Here is an 11,989-nt window from a genome sequence, read left to right as displayed (position 1 = left end):
AAAAACTGTATTCATCTTTGGCCTCCACAGCAATTTGCAAGCTCTGTGAGTACAGGCCAAACTCCTGCACTATTCTCGTTTTGTTGCTGAAGCACTTTTTAGTTTTCTCTTCCGAGACTTAAGCTCGTGTGTGCTGCGTTGCTCCACTACATAGAACATGTTTCAAAACTCTCCATGTGACCCCATGAAAGTCCGCATCACAAGGCTCCAGGTGGGAGTGGGGTAGGGGGTCAGGACTCAGCAGGAAGGCAGCTGTCTCTAAAGATACCCCTTGGCTCACCTTCCCCTCTCCCCATGCTCAAGCCTACTGATGCCCTCACTCTGGCCTTGGGCTCCTGGAGTTATGCAATGGTTCTGACACATTTCCTTTGTAAACTTTGCATGTGGGAATTCGTCTCACCCTGCATTTGATCCATGACATACACTTACATGAATTGGCATCTTGAAACCAAGAAAGAAAGACTTTCTGTTTTGAGTGTAACTTGAGTGGAGTTTGTATTTTGGATGATCGTTAAGGCAAAAATGGACATAGGCCCAATTTGCTTCAAGTGTGCCAAGGAAAAAGAAACCCTGCCATCCCCAGGATATGGGGGAGAGGAATTTGAATCTCTCCTCTCTTGATTCAGCAGTGGCCTAAAAATAGGGTTGTCTCAGGGCAGGGCGGCAGTGGGGGCTTGATCACACGCTCCAGCTGTGATGTGGACCTGAGGCTGGAAGGTGGCGATTTTCTGGGATGTAACAGCAGAGGTGGTGTGTCCAGGGGGTGGGGCGGGCTGCTGGGAAGGATTCAGGCTTCACTTGGGTCCCATGACCAGGTGATTTGAGCAGTCCATCTCCAAGGGTCCTCCATCGCTACTGGGACTGAAGGATGGCTGGAAAGGTGGGCAGCTTTAGAGGGAAGGTGTCTGTGTCTGCTGACCTTGGGGAGAACATGGCATGTGGCCGAAACTGATCATAGCCTGGTGAGGAGTGAGACCCCCCATGAGCCAGCTCATGTCACAGCAGATGCTTGCTAAAGTGGCTTCTGAGTTGTGTAGACTTAAATAGCTTCTGGACTTGTGTGGCTGAAGGAGGTATCTAAGTGGCCATTAGAGCTGAACTGGAGAAAGTGTTTCTTTTCTTGCCAATGTTTGTGTTTACACAGTGACTTCCTTTTAAAGAGAAGATCACAAGAAGGATGAGAACAAGGTAAATGTGCAGTGGAGAAATCGGACAAATAGATTCCTCAGCCAGGAGGCCAAAGTTAACAGCATCGGCAGCAAGTCAGCTTGACAGCAGGTGCCCTTGATGTGATGAGAAATGGGATTTTACCCCTATGACCTTCCTCCTGAGGATCCAAACCCAGCCTAATCATGAGAAAAACATCAGCGAACTCTAACTGAGGGACATTCTGCAAAATATGAGACCATTACTCCTCACATTTGTCAAGGCCTTTAAAAATAAGTCTGAGAAATGTCACAGCCTAAGAAGATATGGTGACTAAATGTAATATGGTATCCTGGACCCTAGAACAAAAAGAGGACCTCAGATAAAAACTAAGACTGTGGAGTGTATACGGACTTCTGTTAATAGTTATATGTAAACATTGGTTTACTAATTGTAACAAACGTGCCATACTAACGTTAGATGTTAGCAAGGGAAACTGAGGCCGACTATATGCAATCTATCTGCACCATGTTCAAAACAGTAATTTTTCTGTAATTCTAAGTGTTCTAAAAAATAGTGTATTAAAAGTATGATGTCTGTGTGTACCACTTGTAAATATAAATACTAAACAGTTAATTCAGTTCAGTTCAATTCAGTCACTCAGTCGTGTCCAACTCTCTGCAACCCCATGAACCAGAGCACGCAAGGCCTCCTTGTCCATCACCAATTCTTGGAGTTTGCTCAAACTCGTGTCCATTGAGTCAGTGATGCTGTCCAACCATCTCATCCTCTGTTGTCCCCTTCTCCTCCTGCCTTCAATCTTTCCCAGCGTCAGAGTCTTTTCCAAAGATGTCAGCTCTTCGCGTCAGGTGGCCAAAGTGTTGGACTTTCAGCTTCAACATCAGTCCTTCCAATGAACACCCAGGACTGATCTCCTTTAGGATTGGTGGGTTGGATCTCCTTGCAGTCCAAGGGACTCTCAAGAGTCTTCTCCAACACCACAGTTCAAAAATATCAATTCTTTGGTGCTCAGCTTTCTTTATTGTCCAACTCTCACATCTATACATGACTCCTGGAAAAACCATAGTCTTGACTAGACGGATATTTGTTGGCAAATAATGCCTCTGCTTTTTTATATGCTGTCTAGGTTGGCCATAGCTTTTCTTCCAAGGAGCAAGCGAAAGACATCCCAATCATTGGCCTGCCTGTACTTACTTATACCAATGTCCCATAACAGCCCTTTTCCCTGTCCCTTCAGTTTCTACCTTCACACAGGCCCTGAGTATCTTCCTTGAACTGCTGCCACCTCCTGATTAGTCCCTGTGCCTCAGCTTCTTCTTCTTCCTGACCCTGCACCCAACAGTCACTTCACAGTTCAGTTTCTTTCTGGTAGTTCATTTTCTGGTTTAAAAATCTCCTGGAGGCCTCACCATTGCTCTCTGTGTAAAAGGCATCCTTAAGGGCATTTAATACCTTCCAGGATCTGGTCCCAAAGTTCTGAGTGCTTTTCTATTCTTCCTTATATGGCATCACTAACTTGATGGACATGAGTTTGAGTAAACTCCAGGAGCTGACGATGGACAGGGAAGCCTGGTGGGCTGCAGTCCATGGGGTTGCAGAGAGTCGGACACGACTGAACGACCAACACTTTCACTCTTCACTTTCATGGCTTAGCGAGACCTATGGAGAAATGTGTCTTGAGGGTTACTACACTGATTTCCCCACCTCTTCACTCCGTGCTCTTAACACAAAGTCTAGCCCAGTGCTTGGGCCATCATAGGTATTCAGCTTGTGTCTGTTGGTTTCTTGAAGGCTTGAGACTGATTCGGGAAGAGAGCATTTTCTTTTAAAGCCAGAGCTGGCTGTGCTGTTAGCCTGTAGAGTCAGCGGCTTCACCCAGAGCTGCAGCAGCCTGTCCGTGGATTGCGAGGGTGCCGAGCACCCTCTGACTTTCCAAGTCAGCTCCCAAGCTGCCGGCTTGGCTCCGTAACTCGGTGCTCTTCTCGGTGTGAAGAATTCTTCACACCGTGTGATTTACCCTGGCTTTCCCCTTGAACGCTGTTCCTGATAATGACTTACACCTATTTATTCCCAGTAGAAGCGTTGGAGAGGAGACCAGCGTGTGACTGATCCCAGACGCTGCAGTCATTTCTGGGTGGCCCTGGGTGCAGCCGCAGAGACCGGGGCGGCTGGGTCTCATCAGGCGGCTCAGTGGGAGAGCGTGCTTGCTCAGTGGAGTTTCCAGCAGTGATGGCTTGAGGGTAAGGAAAAGTAAGATACTGTTTTTGGCTTGAGTGCTCACCTTTAAAATCATATGAAGGTCACAGCCTGAATTTTCAAAGTCGTTCACCTGCTTTTCCTGTGACAACTTGAAAAGCAGAATGCAGGGTCACACACACACATGGAAATAAAGGAACTGAAAATGTTCATTTCTTGATTTAAAATTATAAATACATTCACAGTAGAAGATTCAAATAAAGATTAGAATAGTGTCCGAAGCATACTGAACACAATGGGGACTTCCCCTCTCATGTCCAGCTTCTTTCCTAAGTGGTAACTACGCGTCCGAGTTTGCTGATCACCCCTCCAGTCTGTTTTACACACACATCTACATCTTCCTTTGAGATTTTATTCTAAGATATACTCTACATTATATCTATATATTTAAAATCAGGATTTAATTAAAGCTGAAAGTTCAAAAATAAATCAACCACTGAAGCATTTGCTTTCATCAGATAGTAAAAAGTCCAAGACTGCCAGGAAATCTGTAGTGCCTTGAGGGACCCAGGCTTTTCTTGCCTTTCTAGTTCTATCCTTATTTGTCGCTTTTGCCCACATACTTTTTACCTCAAGACTTCAGAATAGCTGCTACATAGCATTTTCCCACATTCCATATGGAAGGAGGGAAAAGGGCAAAGAGCAATGACTTTTCTTTGGGAGTGTCCCCTCAGAAACCACCGCGTGAGTGGAGCTCGCAAACCACAGCTGGCATCATCTCTTAGCACCTGAGAGGTGGCCCAGTTTTACCCCACTGGAAGCCAAGTCCCATCAGGAGGTAACAGCCAGAGTGTAAGCCAACTCCTTGTCTCTACTTTTACATTAGTTGATATCAATGGTTTGTTTCCCAATTCTTGCTCCTTCTGATCCAGCTTCTCTCCTTTTGAGGTAGCAAATAACTGAATATTATTTTACTCTTTTATTTTGAAATAATTATAGGTTCGAAGGCGTTTCTAAGATACCCTTGACCCAGCCCTCCCCAGTGGTTCCATCTTTCATGGTTCCCATGGCAAAACCAACGATTCGGCATTGGCACAATGTATATGTACAAAGGCAGCAGGTTTTTGTTTTCCTTACTGTCTTCTTCTTAAATGTTTCTTGTAAGAGTCACAGTTTCTTGCTGTGATTAATCCCCAGATTTGGCTGACATTGTGTGGGAGCCACAGTAGTTCCACATGTGTTCCATGCCAATCTTTCTTGGCACAAACTTTCCAAGATAAACATGCCTGCAACATCAGGAATCCTTTCTATGTAAATATTGGTGAGACAGCTACACATGTATACTGCATATAGAAAATGTGGTTTGCTTAGGAAAATCTCAAAATATTTCATAACCTTGAATGCATTTTTGCCTTTTTAAATTTTTATTTTATATTGGTGTGTAGTTAATTAACAATGCTGTATTAGTTTTGGATGTACAGCAAACTAATTCAGTTATACGTATATGTTATACACCAAGCCCGTATCTCCAAACCGACCGAGAGAACAAGTCCACCACAGTAATGCAAAGGCAAGAAGGGAGTTTATTTCTAGTGCGCTAGGGCCCAAGTCTCATCCAGCACAGTGGAATCTGACAAGAGCCCCGAACAAAGGATTATGGTGGCTTATATACAGGCAGCTCTTTGTCTCAGTTACAGGGGTAGCTGGCGTTACATGATTGGCTAGGCAGGATGAGTTCACGTCCTGTCTCCCCTTGGTTGGTGTGTGTGGGAAGTCTTCCTAATTTGGTCAAGGAATGTTCTGTTAAAGAAACATAACTCAGGTCCTAGGCTTAGTATACCTCGCTGAGCTTGTCGTAGCCGGGGTTTGGCCCCTAACATTCCCCCCGTCCTTAGATCATATAGGGGAATCTTTCTCTTGGTCCTGAGACACAGTTTGATATTGTTGCCGAAGCACAAATAGCTGTACGGTGTTTATACATTCTTTTACAAAGGCTATACGTCTGTTGATAATACAGGGACCAAAAGTAAGTATCAGTAGAAGCACTAGCAGGGGCCCCAGCAACGTGGAGATTAGAGTGGTCAACCAAGGGGACTGCTGAAACCAGAACTCGAACCACCCTTGTTGGGCCTCACCACGTTCCCGTCTGCGTTGGGCTAGTCCCTCTCTCACTTTGGCCATAGATTCTCTGACTATTCCTGTGTGATCGGCATAGAAACAACATTCTTCTCCTAGGGCTGCACAGAGTCCCCCTGGTTGTAGAAAAAGTAGATCTAATCCTCTTCTGTTTTGCAGAACTACTTCAGATAGGGAAGTTAAAGACGATTCCAAATGACTAATAGATTGCTCTATATGGGTGATGTCTTCATCTATGGCTGCTCTCAGGGAGTTAAATCCCTGGCTTTGCAGGGACAAGGCTGTTATTCCTGCTCCGACCCTGGCTATTTCAAGACCGAACATAGTTGCTATGGTTAAGGCAGTAATAGGCTCTCTCTTAACTCTGTAAGTTCTTTCTTGAGAACTTAAGGTCAGCCTTTGGGCCCAGTAATCATATATTGTTTCTTCTGGCCAGTACAGAATTTTTGGCACGACTGCTACCATAACACAGAATTTTTCTTTGGGGTCAAAGATTGAGCTGTGTAAGCATGGAGTCAGCCCCGTGTGTGAACAGACCCACCGTCCTCCCATCTGTGGTATCAGCCACCTGGCTATGAGCAAGTCCGTAGGTTCAACGACATGCGCACACAGTGGAGACCTTCCTGATAATATCTTGCCCATACATAACCCTTTCCCCATACCTCTCTCATTGTAAGGCCTACTTTTTGTTCTCCCCATCGACATTGGGGAGGATCGGTGCCTTTGGCCAGGTCGTAAGAGGCGTTGAGGCCTATTGCCTCATAGTAAGGGGGAATTAAGTTGTAACATAACCAACAGGATTTAGTTGCCTCAGGATGGGTCTGACTTAAGGTAGCATAGGCTGCCTTTACTGATTTCCATAGTGGATCTGTATGTCTGAGTTTAACAAGGGGGTCTGCTTTTGGGTCTTCTGTTGGTCTCTGTGATATAGGTAGGGAGGTTGTCGGGTAGGCAGTTACAGCAATTTTTTCCATTGGGTTGGGACCTATACTGTGTACCTGCTTTGGCTCTAGAACCTGGCTTGTGACTATAAATTCCCCCACAAATGTATGCGCCTCCCACCATTCTTGTCTGTATTCCCCAAGATAGGCCAGAAATCCAAGCCCCCTCTTTTTTCACTTCTTCCTGATTGAACCTTATCTTAACCTGTGCATAGTTACAACTCTCTTCACATTCAAAAGTTGGATCCCCAAGGGCTTTGGGGATGGGCTCTGCAAACGAGAAGTTAAGTAGGTCCCGATCTCTTACCTCCCAGCGCCGAGGCCCATCATTACAAGTGACACAATCCCATGATTTACAAAAATAATCTTGTGCCCTCCCACAAGTCTTCCAGTTGGTCTTCTGGTGGCCCAGGCACGCCCAGAACCCCTGTATCTGGAGGAAACCCCTAGCCCAAGGCACATTTACCACCGGCTTAAGGTCAAAGTATAAGTCTGGCCACCACGTATTTGGCAGATGTATTACAGTGGTTGAGTTGAGCATCTCACGTGTTAGTCCATTTTGCAGTTTCCAGGTGATTCTGATGGGTTGATGTGGGTTTACGTGGGCAGCTTCGGAGCAGAGTAACATGGTCATCCACCAGACGGTCCAGACGATTTGTCTTGGTCCTGTAGGTGACGGAGCTTCAGCCTCAGGGGGTTGGATGGGTGTAGAGATGCTTCTCATTCTTTCTTGGCATTTTCTTGTTCTGCTGAGGTGGCTTGGCGTACGTGGTTGCAATGCACCCAAGGCCCGATACCGTCGACCTTTAGGGCAGTTGGGGTGGTAAGAAGAACGACATAAGGACCCTTCCATTTGGGTTCTAGTGCCTTGGTTTGGTGCCTTCTGACCCACACCCAGTCTCTGGGGCCAATGTCATGTGAGGGAATAGTTCCCTTATTTTGACCCACATGTATTTCCCAGAGCAGTTTCCAGACACGAGAGTGCACCTTGCTTAAGGCCATCAAGGCCTCTTGGAGTTGCCCCAACGTGGGAGGTGGTAGATTCCTCCCTTCAAAGATTGGGCACATAGGGGGAGGTCTCTCATACAGAATTTTGAATGGGGTCAGATTAAGTTGATAAGGAGTATTACATGCACGGAAGAGGGCGAAGGGAAGGAGGGTCACCCAGTCCCCGCCAGTCTCTATAGCCAATTTAGTTAAAGTTTCTTTTAGGGTCCGATTCATTCTTTCAACTTGCCCTGAGCTCTGTGGACTGTATTCACAATGTAATTTCCATTTGGTCCCCAGGGCTAGGGCAAGGCTCTGAACTATTTGACTCACAAAAGCAGGTCCATTATCAGAGCCGATGGCCACTGGCAGGCCAAACCTGGGAACTATTTCTTCTAAAATCTTTTTCGCCACTATCATCGTGGTTTCTCCCTTTGTAGGTAGAAATACCACCCTGAGAAGGTATCCACCAACACTAACAAGTACCGGTAACCATACTTGCCTGGCCTTACCTCGGTGAAATCTATTTCCCAGTGTTGCCCTGGTCCTTCTCCCTGATACCTCAGTCCTGCGTGTTGTCCTTTCCCTGGTCTCATTTGTTGACATGCCTTACAAGCATGTACTATATTCTTCACAGTTGTTTGGTGCTGGGGGAATCACAGGCGTGCAGTTTGAAAAAGCATCAGTCTTTTTTTCCCCCAGATGAGTAGTCAAGTGTAAATGTTCCCATAGTTGCTGTCCCAACTGAGTGGGGAGTATCAAGTAGCCATCTGAGTCTTGGTACCATCCATCTTCACCTTTTTGAAGGTTGGTGTTTTCTTGGATCCAAGCAATGTCTGAGGATGAATACTCAGGGGTCGGGGGCAAAGTTCCCATACCTGCAGGTGGAAGTTCAATCGCCAACACAGGGGTGATGTACTCTTCATCAGCTACCTTTAGAGCTGCCAGGTCTGCGGCACGATTCCCTCGTGCCATAGGGTTGTCGCCCTTCTGGTGTCCAAGTACATGTACTATTGACACAGCCCGAGGCATCTGTACAGCCTCCAAAAGTCTACGGATTTCAGGCAAATTTTTAATTTCTTTCCCTTCAGCTGTCAAAAACCCCCGTTCCCGATATATTGGGCCCTGGATGTGTACCGTGCCAAAAGCATAGCGACTGTCAGTGAAAATGGTTATTCTCCTTCCTTTGGCCCTCTCTAGTGCTTGAATCAAGGCAATTAATTCTGCCTTTTGTGCGGAGGTATCTGGGGGAAGGGCCTCAGCCCATATGGTCTGTCCAGAGTCATCTACTACTGTGGCTCCCGCCCGTCTCTGTCCATCTTTTACATAACTGCTGCCGTCTGTGAACCATCTTAGCTCACTGTTATCCAGTGGAGTATCAGTTAAGTCCTTTCGTATTGCTGTTACCCTGGCCAGTATCTCATCACAATCATGGAGGGGGCTGTCTCCCTCCGGATTGGGCAAAAGAGTGGCCGGATTTAGAGTGCAGGGCGTTTGGAAATGTATCCGTGGGGTGTCAAGCAGCAAGGCCTGGTAGTGCATCAAGCGGGCATTGGAAATCCATTTACCTGGGGGTTGCTTTAAAACTCTCTCTATGGCATGAGGAGTGTAGACCAAGAGTCTCTGTCCATAAGTCAGTTTATCAGCATCGTGGACTAAGAGCGCTGTGGCCGCGATGATATGGAGGCAAGGTGGCCATCCGGCTGCCACTGGGTCCAGCCTCTTGGAAAGGTAAGCTACAGGTCGCTTCCATGGTCCCATCTCTGTGTTAGTACCCCTTTTCCTATCCCCTGCTTTTCATCTACAAATAATTGGAAAGGCTTAGATGGATCAGGGAGGGCAAGGGCAGGAGCTTCCAGCAAGGCTTGCCTGAGCTCTTGGAAGGCGTTCTTCATTGGCTCAGTCCATTTCCAGTCCTTGTTTTCCTTGCTCCCTTCATATAGGGGCCTAGCCTTTTCTGCAAACCCCAAGACCCACAACCAGCAATATCCCACAGTTCCCAGAAATTCTCTCACTTGCCTAGGGTTAGCCGGCTCAGGGATCTGGAGGATGGTTTCTTTCATGGCCTGTGTTAGCCACCTCTGGCCCTGTTTTATCTTATAACCAAGGTATGTAACCTCCTGCTTGGCAATCTGGGCCTTTTTGGCACTGGCCCTGTAACCTAAAGTCTCCAATGTTTGGAGGAGGTCACCTGTTGCCTCTTGGCAATCTTTTTCTGTAACTGCTGCCAGCATGAGGTCATCGACATATTGTAATAAAACAATGGTAGGGTGTTCAAGCTGATACTCACGGAGGTCTTCATCCAGGGTCTCATTAAATAACGTGGGCGAGTTTTTGAAACCCTGTGGTAAGCGAGTCCATGTCAGCTGCACAGGGGTCTGGCCACCGTCTTCCTGCCATTTGAAGGCAAAGATCTCTTGGCTCGAGGGGGCAAGAGGCAAACTGAAAAAGGCATCTTTTAAATCTAAAACAGTGTACCAAATGTAGTTTGGAGGCAAGTTGCTTAGCAATGTATAAGGGTTAGGAACCATAGGATGAATATCATTCACCCGTTTGTTGACTTCTCGTAGATCTTGAACCGGTCTAAAATCAGTCCCCCCAGGCTTTCTCACAGGCAACAGAGGAGTGTTCCATGGGGACCGGCACCTTTTTAGGACCCCTGCATCTATGAGGCGTTGTATATGAGGTGTGATTTTTTTGTCGAGCCTCTTGACTCATGGGATACTGCCTTACCCTCACCGGGGAAGCATTGGCCTTTAGTTCCACAATGATAGGGGGCCTCTGTTTGGCTCGTCCCATTCCTGCTATTTCAGCCCAGGCCTGAAGGTATCTTTGAATCTATGGTTGTACTTCGGGGTTTATTGACGCTGGGGCCTCTGGCAAATATAGTCTGTATTCATCTTTCAATGCCAGAGACAAAACCTGGAGAGGATGCCCGGTCCCATCTAAGACCGACACTTGTCCGTGGTCGAAACGAATTTGGGCATTCACTTTAGACAGTAAATCTCTTCCTAGCAAGGGTGCTGGACACTAGGGTATCACCAAAAAAGAGTGGGTTACCTGGTGGGCCCCCAAGTTCACATACCGTTTTGTAGTCTATCCATATCATTTAGTCCCGGTTGCTCCCTGTACCCAGCTACTTTTTTTAGACATAGGTCCATCTTTTTGGTTTAAGACTGAGTATTGGGCTCCCGTGTCCACCATGAAGCCAACCGGTTTCCCCTCCACATTTATGGTTACCCAGGACTCGGGGAGGGGCATTGAGCCCTGACCCCCCCTAGTTGCTATCCTCTCCCGTGTAGAGGATATGACTTTCTGGGGAAGGGGTCTCATTCTTGGGGGTTCTGGGCCTCTCTTTTAGATTTTTCTTGGGGCATTTATCTTGCCAATGTCCAAACTCTTTACAAAACGCACATTGGTTTTTCTCAAGCTTACGCCTTGTTGTTTTTTCTTCAATTTTTGAGTCCATCTTTTTCCCTTTTTGGAACCTGTTTTTGTTTTCAATCCCAGCAAAAAATACCTGGGCCAGTTCTTTTTGATTTTTACAGTTTTCTTCAGCTCTAAATTCTCTTTCTTCTCTTCTAATGTGGTCCTCTCTCTCCTCTGGGGTCTCTCTATGATTAAACACTCTCTCAGCTGCCCTCACTAGATCCTGCAGGGATTGTTCACTTAACCTCTCTATCTTTTGTAACTTTTTTCTAATATCGGGGGCTGCTTGATTTACAAATGCTAACATAACAGCCGCTCGTGACTCATCTGCCTGTGGGTCCATAGGGGTATACTGTCTAAAGGCTTCCACTATCCTTTCAAGGAAGGCTGCTGGGCTCTCATTTGGCTCCTGCCTCACTGAATTTATTTTGGCCAAATTTGTTGGCTTCCTGGCGGCCGCGCTAAGGCCGGCCATAAGAGTCTGGCGGTACACTCGGAGATGCTCCCTACCTTCAGCGCGTTCGAAGTCCCAGCTGGGTCGCACAGAGGGGAACCCTTCCTCAATAAGGTTAGGCTGTATCGTGGGCCTCCCATCCACCCCTGGCACATTTTCCCGAGCTTCTGGCAGGATCTGTTCGCACTCCTCTGTAGTGAAAAGCACCTGTAACAGTTGCTGACAATCATCCCAAGTGGGATTGTGAGTGAAAAGGATAGACTCTAAAAGATCAATAAGACTCTGCAGTTTTTCAGAAAATGAGGGAGTCTGGGTTTTCCAATTGTAAAGATCACTAGTGGAGAAGGGCCAGTACTGATGTGTCCGCTCTCCACCCTCCCTGGCTGGCCCCGCCCTGACCAGAAAAGCGTGAACGGTGGAGGAGGGAACTTCTGGGTCTTCTTCCGCTACGCTGGCCATTCCCCTTGTCCTTCCCCGAGTTCCCTGGGTGGGGCCCCCTTCTCGGGGAGGAGCTGAAGGCTCGGTTCCCCTCCTGGTTTCTCCTGATGAAACTTGTGGAACCTGTGGAAGCAAGGGTGGATGTGGGTCCGCATATGGTGGTGGGGACAATTCGGTCTCCAGGTCTATCAGATTAGGATACGGAGAAGATTCCTGGAATACCGGTTTCGGTCGATTTTCA

This window comes from Ovis aries, chromosome 5 (genome assembly GCF_016772045.2).
Source record: "Ovis aries strain OAR_USU_Benz2616 breed Rambouillet chromosome 5, ARS-UI_Ramb_v3.0, whole genome shotgun sequence".
Taxonomy (NCBI): Eukaryota; Metazoa; Chordata; class Mammalia; order Artiodactyla; family Bovidae; genus Ovis; species Ovis aries.
The sequence above is the reverse complement of the archived record's forward strand: the minus strand, read 5'-3'. Positions refer to the sequence as shown.